The sequence below is a fragment of the Globicephala melas genome, chromosome 15 (assembly GCF_963455315.2).
Source record: "Globicephala melas chromosome 15, mGloMel1.2, whole genome shotgun sequence".
NCBI classification, from domain to species: Eukaryota; Metazoa; Chordata; class Mammalia; order Artiodactyla; family Delphinidae; genus Globicephala; species Globicephala melas.
In genome coordinates, this window is record NC_083328.1 from 47,067,733 (window position 1) to 47,084,176 (window position 16,444).

The 16,444-nt window shown below is 39.3% G+C and overlaps 1 protein-coding gene and 1 pseudogene across 5 annotated transcripts in view; one reads left to right on the plus strand and one right to left on the minus strand.

Moving 5' to 3' along the window:
* TASP1 (taspase 1) overlaps positions 1-16,444 on the plus strand; it is a 296,551-nt gene that overhangs the window by 117,050 nt on the left and 163,057 nt on the right. The gene's annotated exons all lie outside the window — the stretch shown is intronic.
* Positions 10,788-11,633, minus strand: LOC115861589 (replication protein A 32 kDa subunit pseudogene; annotated as a pseudogene).

Genomic DNA, 16,444 nt, shown 5'->3' on the forward strand with positions numbered 1-16,444 from the left:
AAGATGCTGTAGACTTGGGTTACTGCGGATCAAGTGAGCTCCAAGATGTTCTTTTGATGTTTGTACTTTCTCAGCTTTTTTCTTTTGGCCAGATACTTATTTTGCATTGCTTTGTTGTTGTTTGGTGAAAGAACAGACTTCTAATTTTAAAACCCAAGGTAAAGAAATGGTAGAAACAGAAGCATAAGATCAAGTGATGGGTTAAATGCCAGCACTCTGATCCTTCATGTAATTCTCCCTTTGATTGTTCTCACTTGAAAGAATGCCTTTTCCTTCCCATTGTCGAGCACTACCTGCTGTCAGTCGGAGAGGGAGGAAGTCGAACAACTTGTCAAAGCCTTTCTGAGCTGCCTTCATATGGTTCGCAGAAACAGAGCTGGGTTTTCATTTCTTCTTTCATTCAACAGGAGTCCCTTTCATGTTTGCAAATTGAAAACGCGTGTTTTTCAGTGTGGAGTGAGACTGTGTGTGCCCTCTGGCACACCTGTTTCTCATTTCCTGACTTGAAAGCATAACCCATCAAAAGGAGCAGAAAAACAATTTCTTTCTGACACGCTGCTTCGTGTTCCTTACTGGACCGAAGGCCTTCGTGGCTTTGCCATCTTCATTCGCTCTGTAGAAGGTTCTCGTTAGAGGCAGAGTTCTCTCAATACCAGCAGCGCCTTTTATAGCACAGGGCTGTTTGGGGTATTATTTTGTTGTGGTGGTGGTGGTATTTTTGCAGCTCAGGAGATTTACTTGAAATAAGATTTATTTTTAAAAATACACAGAAAGGTCTTAAAATTTTTTAAATATTAAATTTAGCTGGGCAGTATATGTTGGAAGTGTCTATGTAAGCTGATAAGTGAACTGATTGGCCGGGAATAGGGCTTGGTGAAGCATACGAATGTTTAAATTCCAGTACACTGTTTAACATAAATCATATATTTCCAACGCATTACTTCAGATTTGTGTGTACTTTAAAGTCCTGCCAGCTTAAATGACTGTGAGGCACAATATGTTGACTTTGAGTTTTGTAAATTGATAATTTGTTGTTATGAAGGTTGTACATGGTATAACTCATCACTTTCTGAAGGTACATAGTGTGTCTGATGTTGCAAGCTGTTATGAAAAAACAATACTCAGGGAATTCAGGCCTTTGGCTCTCAGATGCTTGAAGCTGGACCTTTGGTTCCTCTTAAGGTTTCCCTGGGCATTTTCACTGTAAGGCACATGGTTGTTCAGACCCAAACTTTGGTTTAGGCTTTCTATTTCTGAGAGTTATTTGGGATAATAATCTCAATGATGTATCTTCGGAAACAGTTTCTCAGGTTCTTTTTTATTAAACACCCATTCTTTTCAAGTTTAGTATGTATGAATCACCTGTTAAAATGCAGAATATGATCCCGTGGGTCTGGGAGTCTGCATTTTTCATAAGCTCCCAAGTGATGCCATTGCTGCAGGTCCATACATCATATTTTAAGTAGCAAAACACCATTTTGATGGGTGAAGTGGTGCTGTCCCCAACTGTGCTTTGCCTATAACATTCACCCCATACAATTTACCAGTCTCTTCTCTCATCGTGTTCTGTTGGATCTAAAGCTAAGGAGATCTGGTATATATTCTTGACCCTAGGTATCCCTGAGAGCTTTAACAGATAGTTAACGAGTGACCATATGGGCTAGCATGGATAGAGACCACTGAGTCAGGATTATGGTGCTGGCAGGAATGATATTAGCTTTCCTGACTCATCTGGGATACACCTAACCCTGATAAAAATTAACCAAGTTCGTGTTGCAAACAGAAGTGGATAAAACAACCTGCTAACTCTAAAATGTACTGATAGAGGGGTTAGAAAGGCAGAATGCTGAATCAAATGTGTTTTATTTTAACCAGCTCTGTCCATGGTGGCTGGTTAATTTGGGCCAAAAGATTTATTGTTGAATCGTGGAGACACTGAAGTGTAAAATGTAGGAGCAGTCAGTTTGCATTTTTATTAGCTTGTTATTGAATACATGTTATGGTTCTCATTAGTGAATCACAGCATGATTGAGCCCATAGTATAACACATCATGACCAAAGGATACCTTACGTTTTTATTTTCAGAATGTTTTGTTCATATCATGAAAAAGTACATTTACTTGTTTCTTGTATTTGTCTTTGATGAAACAAAAATTTTTAACGAGCATTGGCTAGTAGAAAACATGGATAGTCATTTAAAAAAATATGAGTTAGACAGGAAAGAATTAGAGAGTTCTTTAAAATTCCAGAGTCGTCATTTCAGGTCTGCATGGACCCACGTTGAATGGAAGAGCAGGTACATTCCAGAGGCGGTTTTGGGGTATGGGATATCGTGGGCTTGGAAATCAGACTTGGGCTGGAATCATAATGGAGGGAGCAGGTTGGAAGGGTGTGTCCACCTGCTCCCACCAGGACTGGAGCATCTTTCTTTATGGAGGAGAGACATACAGATATGCTAATTATCATTGATGTTATCACTTTGTACCATTGCACCTCCTGTTAGTTGGGATTCAGTGTTGTATGTTTTGTAATACTGAGGAATTCTGTTTTCCCCATCTATTTCTCTGTATTCTAGCCATAAATGAGAAAGTTTTCCTGGTTCTTCATAATTTCCTGGTAAATTGTATGTGTTATAATCTATCATAATAATCATTATTTACTAATATTGATGATAGAATAATAAGCTTCTGATTGAATTCTGCTAATTTTATTTATTTATTTTTGGGCTACCTTGGGCCTTTGTTGCTGCACGTGGGCTTTCTCTAGTTGAGGTGAGCGGGGGCTACTCTTTGTTGCGCTGCACGGGCTTCTCATTGCAGTGGTTTCTCTCGTTGCGGAGCATGGGCTCTAGGCACACGGTCTTCAGTAGTTGTGGCTCATGGGCTCTAGAGCACAGGCTCAGTGGTTGTGGCGCACGGGCTTATTTACTCTGCGGCATGTGGGATCTTCCCAGACCAGGGCTCGAACCCGTGTCCCCTGCATTAGCAGGTGGATTCCCTGCACCACCAGGGAAGTCCGAGACATAATATTCTTAATGGAAATATTTTTCATATATTTGTCTTACATGTCTTCATTCATCTGATTTGTCTTATCAGTTTTGATTTCATTTCATATCTTAGTAGCAATTCCTTCTTTGGAGCCTCTCACATTAGAGTTGTAGCCTGTTTGCATCTGGAATAAGCATTCACACAACAGACTTGAGTTTGTGCACAGCCCTGGGCTTTCCTCAGCACAACTTTTGTAGGTTAAACCCTGCCCTGTCATCAAGTTCACGGATATGTTTCAGAACTCACTATGTGCATTGCACAGGTAAGTTTTATTTTGATCTTCAAGTCTGGGCAACTCTAATTAGCAAGTCCTAGATATCATCATTTACTTCATTTCTTTATATCCGTCTTTGTAATATAAACAATTTAGTGCAATTTCTTGAGGAAAGAGTGCATGTTTCTCTTTCTGCTCCTGTTTAGAATGCCTTCCATCCTTATGACACCTGGAAAAGCCTGGCTCATCCTTCAAGGTTGAGCTCAAGTGTCTTTTCTTTTCTTCAGCCTCCCTCCTACCCTCCCTGCTTCCCTTGCCCAGTCCAAAGATTTACTCCCTTCGTGGTCAGTGGTGCCATGAGGTAGCGCATGTACCATTTATGGTTGTTCCCCTTTATAAAGCCTGAGAGCTCCTTGAGGAAGAAGCTGGTGCCTTAAAGATATGGTTGGTACTCAATAAATGTCTGTTGACTTGAACTCAGTAACCCTTTGCATATTTTGAAGAACTGTCAAACAGATTCTGATTGGCAAAATGACTTAATTCCACGTTCCACGTTGGAAAACCAGGGCTAGTGCTCCTGCTTGTTTAAGAGCTTTAGATATTCATGCTGAGAGCTCTGCTCTAAAGAGAAGGGTGGTTTAATTTTAGTTTAGTTTAGTTTTGATAAAATCCATTGAAGTTTTCACACGCTTCCATGATTTTGGTAATTAGAGTACTTTGAGCTCTAGGTAACAGAAATCACTACTCAAACTGGCTCAACAACAAGGAGTGCAGTGGTTTCACAAAGGAGGAGGTTCCAAGGTAGGTGGACTGCAAGGTTCGTTGGTTCAAGGCTACATTGCTGACGTCAAGTATCCAGTTCTCCATGTCCCTTGCTTGCTATGCTGTCATCATTGCTGGCCTCTTCTTCAGGCTGATGGCAGAATGGCTATTGCATTGCCAGAAAAACTCATCACATGAAATCTCTCGAGGAAGGAAAAACAATCTCTTTGTGTAACTCTCTTCTAGGAGTGAGGGACACTTCTCAGACGCTCCCCAGCTGACTTTTTGCATTTTGTTGATTGACTAATGTTGGGTCACATGCCCATTCCTGAGCTACTCACTGACAAAGGGGATTACCCATGAACCAGTCATGAGCACAGAACATGCCCTTAGGTAGGTCATGTTCATGACTGTGGGCAGGGGTGGGGGTGGAAAGCAGAACAAGATCAGGATTCTCTTAGGACCGGAGAAGGAAGTAAATGCTGTGTGAGTGACCACCAGTATCCAGCTAAACTGATCACTTGTTGAGCATTTACTATGGTCAGGCACTGTGCTAAGTACTTTTTACATAATGATTCTCATTTTCAAATGAGAAAACTGAGGTTTAGAAAAGTCAAGCAGTGCCTGAGTGCCGAAAGAATCTAAACAGTCTTCACTCAATGACAGTAGAGAAATGTGAAGAAGTAGAGGGGCCAAATAGAAATGTAATCAGCTGTTGTTGTACTAGAAATGGTATAGGTAGGTATCTAGAGAGTTAAAAACATGTAGTTATCATTTAAATCTGTCCTTACCAAAGCTATGCCTCTTGCCATTATTTTTGGCTAACAGAAAGCTGGCTGTGGAAAATGGATGTTTTTGTTTTGAAAAATCAAATGCAGTAGATTAAAAAAAAACACCATGCCACCACAAAGTTTGTTTATATCTTCATTTCACTCAAATTGAATAGATGAAATGGGATCTGGCTGTTTTCATATTGTTTATGTTCTGCTTTGCTTCTTGGTTCTGGGACAGGATTCCTGGTTCTGCTTGAATCTGGGTGCCTCTCAAGTATCATTTGCAGGATTATTGTGGAAATTAATAAAGAGAAAGTATTTCTGTTCAGTAAGCATTGTAATCGTCCTACTATGACATAAAACAATGCTATTTTATTGGCATCATAAAATACCTCTCAAATGTGTGTTCTTGGAACCTCAGTCTACTTTGTTGTTCTTTTTTAGTTCAGAGGGAAGGAAAGTGATTTACATAAGTAATCACTGTAATATTTTATTTATTTTTATAAATTTATTTATTTTATTTTATTTAGTTTTGGCTGCGTTGGGTCTTCATTGCTGTGCTCAGGTTTTCTCTAGCTGCAGAGAGCCGGGGCTACTCTTCATTGCAGTGCACGGGCTTCTCATTGCGGTGGCTTCTCTTGTTGTGGAGCATGGGCTCTAGGCGCACGGGCTTCAGTAGTTGCAGCACACGGGCTCTGTAGTTGTGGTGCACAGGCTTAGCTGCTCTGTGGCATGTGGGATCTTCCTGGACCAGGGATCAAACCCATGTCCTCTGCATTGGCAGGTGGATTCTTAACCACTGTGCCACCAGGGAAGTCTCTACCACTGTAATATTTTAAATGAGGGGTCATGTGAGGGTCTTACTTCTTTTCATCTCATTTAATATAAGGGCAAAGTTAGATGCTTGATCTGTGTTTCATTTATGTGTAATAAAAGGACCTATGTAAATAAAGTACATGAAATCAAAGTAAAGTTGTTTTTACTCAATGAAGCTATTACATAAATGTCGTGTGTGTGTGTGTGTGTGTGTGTGTGTGTATGGACAGGAATTGCACAGAGGGCTGGGGAGTGATGTATCCTCTGATGGATAGCTGCTGATTTTTGTTTCAGCCATCATATTGCAAAATATTAGGTTCTTAGGTGAGGTTACTCAGTCTGAACTAGCAGTGTGTAGCTGTTTAGCTACCTATTGCTGTTAAACAAATCACCCCCAAACTCTGTGACTTAGAAGAATAATGCTTTTCTTATTTCTTATGATTATATGTGTTAACTGGTTCTCAAGTGGATGGTTCTTTTGCTGGTTATGCTTGGGGATTCTCATGTGGCTGCGTTCAGATAGTGGTTTAACCAGGTGTTTGGTGGGCACAGCCAGAAGGTTGGACTCAGCTGGTTTGCTGGGGTGTTTTGACCTTGCTGGCTACCCATGTAGTATCAGGGCTAATCCTGCTCTAATGTGGCCTCTCCCTCAAGGCAGCTGGATTCTTACATGGTCACTCAGGACACTCAAAGTACAAAAGCAACAGCTATCAAGCCTCTTTAGGGTTTAGGTCTGGGACTGGCATTGCGTTAGGTAAAGTGAATCACAGGGTCAATCCAGATTCATCGTGGGAGGGGATTACATATGAGTGTGAATACTGGGCAGCTTTGTTCATTGGGAGCCATCTTTAAGACTAACTACCTTAATAACTGTTTTTTTGGAGTAATCATTCTCTTTGAGAACCTAAAAGCTGTGGACTCTCTCCCTAGAAACATGCATGTGAACACAGTTATCTGCGTAAGTGTACACACAATTCTAGAAAAATTTCATGGAGTTCCTAGCTGGACAATCCATGATTGTCCAGGTAAGTACCCCCGGTTTAACTTACGCAGTTTAGGAATTTACGAACTCTTAAGGTAGCAATTTAAATAGTAACTTAATTATTTTAAAATAGCTGCATAAAATTCTATTCTATGGTTGTTTTAGTCTCTTAGAATGACCAGTGGGTTATTTCCTGGTGTTTTTTTTTCTGTTCTAAAAACAGTGATTTTCTTGTACATAGCTTTTGTATACCATAAATTCCTAGAAATATACTTTCTGACTCAAAAGGAATGGCCATTTTTAAGGATTTTGGTGGATATCGATGAATTGTATCATTTTTTTCTTATTAAGAAATAAGTTTTTAAAATTTGCATTATTGGATACATAGAAAATAATGTACTATATATGTAAGTTATGAAACAAAATGAAATCAAATTCCTTGAACTTATCATTAGCTTAAAAATGAACACAAGTAATAGTACTGTATCCTCTTCTATTCTTTCCCAAACCCCTGCATCTTCTCCGGAGATAAGTACAATCCTGAATTTTGTGTATCTTTTTTTTTTTTTTTTTTTTTTTTTGCTTAAAAAAAGTTTAATCAGATATGTGTGTATCTCAAAACAGTATATTGTTTAGTTTTATGATTTTTTATTGCGCCGTAGGAACATGGTATTATATGGTCCTCTGTGATTTACTTCTTTCACTAAATATTATGTTTCTGTAGTATTTGTCCATATAGTTGCTCTGTAAAATTAAAAAAAAAATTTAACTTTTAATACTTCATTGTGTATTGACAAATTGATACTTTTATTATTACAAAATATTCTTTATCTCTAGTCTTCTTTGTTTTGATGTTTACCTTGCTTAACATTAATATAGTCACACCAGCTTTCTTATGTTTAGTGCTTGTCTAGTATATTATTTTCCACCCATTTTACTTTTAGTCTATCTTGTCTTTATATTAAAGTATGTTTCTTATAAACAAACTGGGTCCCTCCCCTTTTAAAGTTAATGCACATTGATAATCTGAGCCTTTTACATGGACTGTTTAGTCCATTTACACTTAATGTAATTATTGATATGATTGGGCTAAATCTACCATCTTGCTTTTTGTTTTCTATTTGTTCTTTGTTTCCTTTGTTCCTCTGTTCTTCTTTTCCTGTTTTCCTTTGGGTTATTTTTAATATTTCATTTTATTTTTCTCTATTAACATTTTGTTATACTTTTGTGTATTATGTTTTTTGTGGTTGCTCTAGAGACTACACATGCATCATTAATTTACCATAGTCTGCTTTAGAATAATAATATATTACTTCACAAACAATGTAAGATTCTTTCAACAGTATAAATCCATTATTTCTTTCCCACCCTTTGAGGTCTTGGAATATATTTTAATGTCCATATTATGTTATAAATGCCACAGTATCTCATCATTATTTATTTTTGCTTTAAATAGTCAGTTGTCTTTTAAAGAAATTTACACCCATGTACACACCCAAGTACACACCCACACATGCCTAATAGCTTTAACGTTTTTTTTAAAAAAAATTTACCCAAGTAATTTCTCTTTTTGGTACGCTTTATTTCTTTTTTTTTTTTTTTAAGTAAATAAACAAATAAATTTATTTTTTTAAAAAAAGAAAGTGGTCACGTGATGGTCTGATCAGCATCATTTTGATTTTTTTTTTTTTTTTAACATTTTTTTTGAAGATGTTGGGGGTAGGAGTTTATTAATTAATTTGTTTGTTTTTGCTGTGTTGCGTCTTCATTTCTGTGTGTGGGTCTTCTCTAGTTGTGGCAAGCGGGGGCCACGCTTCATCGCGGTGCGCGGGCCTCTCACTATCGCGGCCTCTCTTGTTGCGGAGCACAGGCTCCAGACGCACAGGCTCAGTAGTTGTGGCACACAAGCTTAGTTGCTCCGCAGCATGTGGGATCCTCCCAGACCAGGGCTCGAACCTGTGTCCCCTGCATTAGCAGGCAGATTCTCAACCACTGCGCCACCAGGGAAGCCCCCATTTTGATTGTTTTAAGTACAGTTAATCTTCAGTCCCACGGTTGGTTTGTTCCCATTTCCTTGAGGCCAGTTCTTGGAATTGTGTGAGATGGAACAGCTGTGTCATGGCTACAGTCTGGTCATCATGTAGTTAACTTCTTCCACCTGGAGGGGTTTCAGTATCTGTAAAACAGCTCGAGACGCTTGTCTGCTGACCCGCCGGGGCGGGCGGGGCTGGGAGCCGAGGCCCGGGCTTCCGTCGGAGAGCAGGGAGAGGACCGGGGCCGGCGGCGCGAACACAGCCTGCAGAGGGCCGGCGCACCACGGCCGGCCGGGAGGGAGTGTGGGAAAGTCTGGAGCTGCCGAAGAGGCAAGAGACCCTTTCTTCCCTCCTTGTTTCCTGGTGCGCAAGGAGAGGGGATCAAGGGCGCCGCCCGAAGGAGCTCCAGAGACGGGCGCGAGCCGCGGCCAAAAGCACGAACCCCAGAGACGGGCGGGAGACACTAAGGCTGCTGCTGCCGCCACCAAGAAGCCTGTGTGCGAGCACAGGTCACTATCCACACCCCTCTCCCGGGGAGCCTGTGCAGCCCGCCACTGCCAGGGTCCCGGCATCCAGGGACAACTCCCCCGGGAGAACAGTACGCTTTATTTCTAACATCAGTCTTCTGCTGGTATTATTTTCCTTAGAATGCCCTTTAGTATATTTATAGTTCAGATCTGCTGGTGATGAGTCTTCTCATCTTATTCTATCAGAAATGTCTTTATTTCCCCTTTATTTTTGAAGGATATTTTCTCTGCATAGAGAATTCTATATTGACTGTTTTTTCCTTCAGTAATTAAAAATGTCATTCCATTGTCCTTCTGCTGTTTCTGGTGAGAAGTTTTATGGTTGTCCCCTTGTATGTCTTTTTTTTTCCTGCCTATTTTTAATATTTTATCTTTGGTTTTCAGCAGTTTGATTATAATGTCCCTAAATCTGTTATTCTTTGTGTTTATCCTTTTTGGGCTGAGCTCCTTGGGTTATTAGGTTGATGTCATTTGCCAAGTTTGGAGGATTCTCAACCATTATATCTTCAGATATTTCTTCTGCCCTGTTCTCTTTTCTACTTTTGGGATTGCCATTGTATGCATTATCCTGTAGATATGGAGAGCTTTGTTCCATTTTTAGTCATTCTTTACCTCTCTATGTTTCAGTTTGGATAATTTATTATGACTATTATTAAGTTCACTGATCCTTTCTTTTGCTATCCTGTTTGCTCTTTTTTTTTAAAAGCAGTTATAGAACTTTTATTTGCATGTTACACCTCATTAACTTATCTCAGAATTAGCTGAGATGATAAAGTATTAATTATTACAGTGTAAAAAAAATAACATTTTTACAAGTTACTGCAATAGTAGAACTATTTTATTAAACATATGAATGTACTTATTTTGTACAAAACACATATCTTTCTCTCTGCCCCATGAAGCCACCATTCTAGAACCCCATGCTTATAAAAACACTTTTGGCAGCAATTATGACAAGGTGAAAGAAAGTGCAATTCTGAAAGTAACAACACATAACCAAAGTGGGGAACAAAAACAGGCAGAGGTTAATGGGCTTCGTGGCTAGCTCTCTGCTGACAGGCCCTAGTCCTACTCTTAACAGGAAACAATTCAGGAATAAAAACTCCTGAGTATGCTCAAGATGCTCTTGGTAGCATCCCTCTTCCAATTCCATTTATCCTGATATTGTAACTAACTAATTTGTAACTTCTTTAAGAAATTCCGCCCTGGTTTACATCCCTGTCAGTTGCCCATATCCCTCTGAGCTTCAAAAACACAGAAGAGGGGCTTCCCTGGTGGCGCAGTGGTTGAGAGTCCGCCTGCCGATGCAGGGGACACAGGTTTGTGCCCTGGTCCGGGAAGATCCCACATGCCGCGGAGCGGCTAGGCCTGTGAGCCATGGCCGCAGAGCCTGTGCGTCCAGGGCCTGTGCTCCGCAACGGGAGAGGGCACGACAGTGAGAGGCCCACGTACCACAAAAAACAAAAACAAAAACACAGAAGAGTAGTAAGTTTCAAAAGGATGTCAATTGAAACCTTTTATAGATGAAACCTACTTCCTAGAAGTCAACCTGCCAAATATATGCACAGATGGAGACGAGAGATTGTGTAAAAAGTCCAGCTGGAAAATATCTCAGGTACCCAATTAGATCCAGTCATTCTGCGTCTGTGGATTTAAAATGAGCATCATCCAGAATAGATGTGTCCCTCGTTGCTTAGAAAATCCACAGCTTGCTTGATTGAGGCTACAGTCATGTGTTGGAGCTGATTCTTGAGATCCTGAAAGTTCAATCCTTCAGGCCTTGGGCAAGCCTTAATCAAATTCAGTACCTGGTTCTGGGCCACAGTGAGGCCATTTGCTGGCATGAAGCTATTCCCACCAAAGTTCCCAGTTTCACCCATTCCTGGATTGCTGATAGGTGCTCTCCCTGCTGAGGGTTGGCTGTTAGACTTGCTCAGCATCATGTGTCCATTGACTACTTCCAGTATATGTGTGGTGAACTCATTCATATCCTTCAGGGGCATGATCTTAAAGGCTACCAGGCTTTTCTCGTTCTGAAAAGATCTCAGATGACCAGCCACTTTCACATATGTTTCTGGAGGAACCACAGTGTTTTCACTGCTGGCATCACCTGTGTCAACCCACTGGTGAACATCCATGGGTGTAGCCGTCATGTCATCTGTTTTGTAAACAATGTTGGTTGCAGCCTTCTCTGCATTTCTGATTATCCCCACAATAGTGACCTGTGAAATCTCAACATTTCCAATTTTGAACACTTCATCAACCAGAGTAGCAGAAAGCAGCTGAGATATGGTACCGGGTACAATATGCTGAGCTCGGGCTCTAGATTTCTTTTCAGCCTGGGAAGGTGTCAGTGATCCAGAGCCCCCAGGGAACTGTGTGTAGCCTCCGGCTCCCCCAAAAGAGGAACTGCTATAGCTTTCAAATCCACTGGTCCACATCTTCGTCACGATTCCCTCAGGAAAGAGTTCCAGAAGGTTCCGGCCTGGTGGGTTCCCCTAACCGCCTCCTCCTATTTGCTCTTAAGCCCATTGAATGCATTTTCATTTTGGATACTATATTTTTTATATAAAGTGTTTCTATTTGGTTCATATTTGGAGATTGTCTCGCTGAGATTTCCCATATTTTTATGAAAATTTCCACCTTTTCCATTAGATAGTTACATAAAATAATTATTTTAGTTAGTTTAAGGTTTGTGTCTGATATTTCCAGCATCTGGGCCATTAGTGGTCTGCTTCTGTTCACTGTTCCTTCTCTTGTTTATAGGGCATGTTTTTGGCTTTTTCATTTATCTCATAATTATTGATTGTATGCTAAAGATTATGTTTGGAATACAGACAAGACTGAAGAAAATATTTGCCACTAAAAAGGGACACACTCCTTTTTACATACATCTGCAGTGTTATTTGTAATTGAGTTGGGGCTGGGTATTCTTGCAGCAGTGGATACAATTCACTCCTGGCTTTCGATACTTCAATGCTAGTATTAGGATTTACCATTAGGCAGAGCTTGGGATCTGAATACCAGCAAAACTCCTGATATCTCTTTATGTTATTTATTGTTCACCTGTCAGCTTTTGGAATCACGGGGAAGCTTCTCTCTTTCTCTCCTTCTCCCTCTCCCTCCCCCTTTCCCTATCCCTCCTTTATCTTTCTTTCTTTTTTTTACTGCTTTGCCTTGGGTGATAGCTCTATGCATCCAGGTAGGCAAGGAGGCTGTCTTTTAGCTTTCCTGTTCTGTTCCCAGCCTTCAGCAGCTTCTACTTTACACTTACGGAGGACCTGTGTGCCTGAGGGTGTGGATATCTTTCAGCTCCCCAGCCCTGCCCCAGGAAGCCCTGCTCTTGGTGAGGACCTACAGGAAGGAGTCAACGAGTGAAATCAGATTTGCTCAGTGAATGGGGCTTCTCTGGATTCTAATTCATCCTGTCAGCACCTGTGGTCATTTAAAGTTTGTTAAATGACTAGTTCAGCTAGTTTCTCCTTAACCTTGTCTGTAGCATTTCTCCTTTCCCCACTGCCTTCTGGGTGATAAAAAAGCCATTGGCCTCTTCTGTCATAGGAAAGGCTTGTCCCTTTTGGGAATTTAGTTCTTTGAGGTATTTTTGCATCGTTATCTCTCTGAGTTTTTAAAAAACTGTAGTGTTGTAGCTTAACTGGCTTATTGGTTCTCATTGTTAGCGTGGCTCTTGTTGGCTTTTGTTGTTAGGTTGGGGGTGATAGACTCTTGTAGATTTCTTCATCTTAACTAGAAGTGGAAATACAAGTGATCAGTTTTGGTGGCTTGCAAGACATGGTAAAGAGTCTGGAACCTTTTTATTCTTTTGGCTGGTAAAATTGTTCCATCTCTTGTCAATGGAAGCCACTTTAAGCTGGCTTCTGTGGTCTTTGCCATGACGATCTTTGATAGCTTCCTTGCTTTTCAGTAGAACAAGATGCCTCAGTCTCCTCTTGGTCACTTCTTTAGCCAGACTCAGAACCAGTCATTTTCCCAAGGATCCCTATTTCTTTTTAACAGGAAATGGTATGATTCTAATATGATAACCTAATTTTATTATTTTCACTGTAATTTCCATGTTAGCCTCTGGGTAATGATATTGTCACTGTTGCTTTCTCATATGGAGTTCATGGTCTCAGCAGTAAATATTTTTATTGGAAATCAAAATGAAAGTTTAGCCTACTGGTTTATAACTATATGCTTGTAGATTTTTAAATAAAATGATAGCTGTGTGGGTTCTTAATCTGGGGTTTGTGGACCCTATGGAACCTATGCATGGGTTTTCGTGGAGAATTCTGTGTATTGACTGAAACTGTTTAATTTTAGGCAAAGATATATCTTTTTTTCTCATAACTTTGGGGAAATTAGGAAGCATAATCTTAGGTAATTGAATAAAATTGTAAATAAATTTCTTGGCTAAAATAAAAAGTTAAAAAGTAATACAAGTGTGTGTATTTCCTTCTTTTACTAACATTATTTCTTAATAATAGTGTGAAACGAAAACCTTGAAAAATGCTAAATTTTATATTGTCTATTTATTTGCCTTTTGCTGCATGTCTCATTTGATGTGGTCTACCTGTTTTGCTTTTTCCTTCTTTTACCTGCTTATATGATGGTTATGCTAGTTGGTGGTAGGAAAGCTTTGGGACCATTTCTTTATTCTTATTCCTTAATTTCTACTCTGATCTAGACAAATGAATATGATTACCATTTTCCTTTCCACCTTCAGAACTTTTCTGCCTTTCTTAAATCTCAGAACCACCCTTGATGCTGTGTTGAGTAGAGAAAGGGATAAGCAATGACTGGTGAGCAGATTTAACACTTTTTTTCCATCTTATTTCACAAGGCCTCTAAACACTGAATGTTGTTTTTAAATTCTGAGTACAGCTTTGAAACTGATGAAATGATTTATATATTGCCTCTCTTTTGTACAGAGCAATTTCTGAGATGTAACTGAGATGTTACTGAGATGTAACATCAACTCAAACTTCCCTTTTCGGCTTTTAAAGAGGCCCTGGCCATTCAAATCACCCTCATAAATCACTTCTAAACTTTGTCATTAGGAAAATTATTAATTAAATGTTTAATATATTGATTGGCTTAGTAGTTATAAATTTACAGTATAGTATAACTGTCTTGCTTATGCTCTTTCTGTCTGTGGGCTTCATACTACATATATAATCAATATGTGTGCTGAAATATTTATTTTACATTACATCACATCTACATTATTGTAGATGTTTACAGCTATGTCTTGGCTTTTTTTTTTTAACTCATAAAATGCACATTATGGTTTTGATGCAAAATGAAATCTCCACTTTTAACATTATTCCTTTGGGACTGTTTAGTGATTGTTTTTAGGATGTCATGGTTAAAATTGAGGGCTATCTACAGTCCTAAGTATTGGTATCAGTATTTGTTGTGCTACTTATCTGCAGGTAATTATTACTTTGATCTTTATCATGGATTCAGGTTTTTGAGGCTTTTGAGTTTTCTTTGCTTGTATCTCCTTTATTTGCGTGCTGATATTAGCCTTATTTCTGCAGTGGTGGACTATCTTGAAACAATTATATTAGAGTTACAAAACTTGGATTTTAGACTCTTAGCTCTTCCACTTCACTTTTCTTATTTGTCAAATTGGGATGATAGTACCTTCTTTGCAAGTTACTTGTAGGGCCTTTAAATGATGACATTTGTGAAAACCCCAGGTACACGGTAGTTGATCAGTTAATGGTGAATCAGTGAGTCAGTGACTTTTTCTCTTCCCCCTTAAAAAAGAAATAGATTAAAAAAAGTAATCTAACTATACTATATCATGAATTAACAGCTTTTTAAAAGGGTTTTCTCCTAAGTGGTCAGTTCATTGCAAGCCTCTTAACTAAATTTTACCGAAAGTTATTGAAATTCCAAAAGTACTTCCAGCTATAAAATTTTGTCCTGAGGAATTTGAAATCATTTAAGCTAAGCCATTTATTTTTTCCAATGAGGAAACTGAGATACGGAGATTTTACGTGACTCATTTCAGGTTCCACAGCTGGAGGTAGTTCCCCTCACCTCCCTGATGGAACAGAAATCCAGATAGAAGCTGTACAGGAGCAGCAACTGAACATGGCTAGCAGTGCTGCTTCTGTGATGGCTGCTGCTCTAATGAAGTTCTCAAGTGGAGAGAAGTCTAACGCTCATACATGTAGTATGTTTTCCAGACAAATGCAATAGTAGCAATAGGGGCTCCAATGTAGCCAAGGAACACCACTCCTGCTGGGGTGATTTTTCTGATTCTTTCTGCTGCCTGGGACCATGTGTCCCTGGTGCCCTGATTAGAGTGTTGTATTTAGATAACTAAATTGAGAAAATTTAGAGCAGAAAGCAAGATCCTATTTCATCATCTGTATTCATGCTCATGAGTATTGGATAAGTTCCCACACTGAGATGTGACTTTGACAAAGAGAGGGGCCCAGGGAAAGAAGAAGTGACTCAAGCTTTGGGGTGGGCACCTCTGTGTTGTTAACCACAGATCTCTGACACTCTGCTGTGACAGATTGGATCAAGGATTTTCACACTCATGTCTTTTTTTTTGAAACTTTTTTGTTGTTTGTATGTCTTAGTTTCTTTGAAATAGATTTCAGTCTATGAAAATATTTGCATTCGCAAAACTGGAATTCTTCCCATTTATGCAACTTGTTCAGATAAATCTTTTGTGGTTTGGTTATACCTTCTCAATAAAATTGATACTAGTATAATAAATAATAAATATCAAGCATTTAGTGTATTTAGCATATGCCTAGCACTGTGCTCTACATGAGAGATTTTCCTGTTTAATTGTCACCATTCTAGTATATTTTTCTGTATTTTAAATAATTATGAAAGGCTAAAGCACATATCAGTTGCATCCTAGTTTGTAAGAGAGGTCTCTAGGAGATAGTTGTAAAATTGGTTTTTCTATTGGTTATTTATTATTTATTAAAAAAAATCGGAAAAGCCTGAGTTGTTTTTGATAGATTATTGTAAATAGCCAAAGTATGCTGATGGTTACAGGTTAGAGAGAACTGAATACTGGGGAGGCACTAAATGTGTGTTGGGAACCATACCCTTTGGACTAGACTGGATCAGACATCTTCACTACTTATTCCATCTCTTTATAAAGCTCCTTATGTTTTCTTCTTGTATGTAATAGGTTCCAGGTTTGATAGCCATGGGGACACTGTGAAGACTGAAATCACGTGTGTTCTATCACTTTTAAGGCAGCCCTCTCTTTAATTTCACAAGACAGACTTGAAAACCAGAAGTAACCCA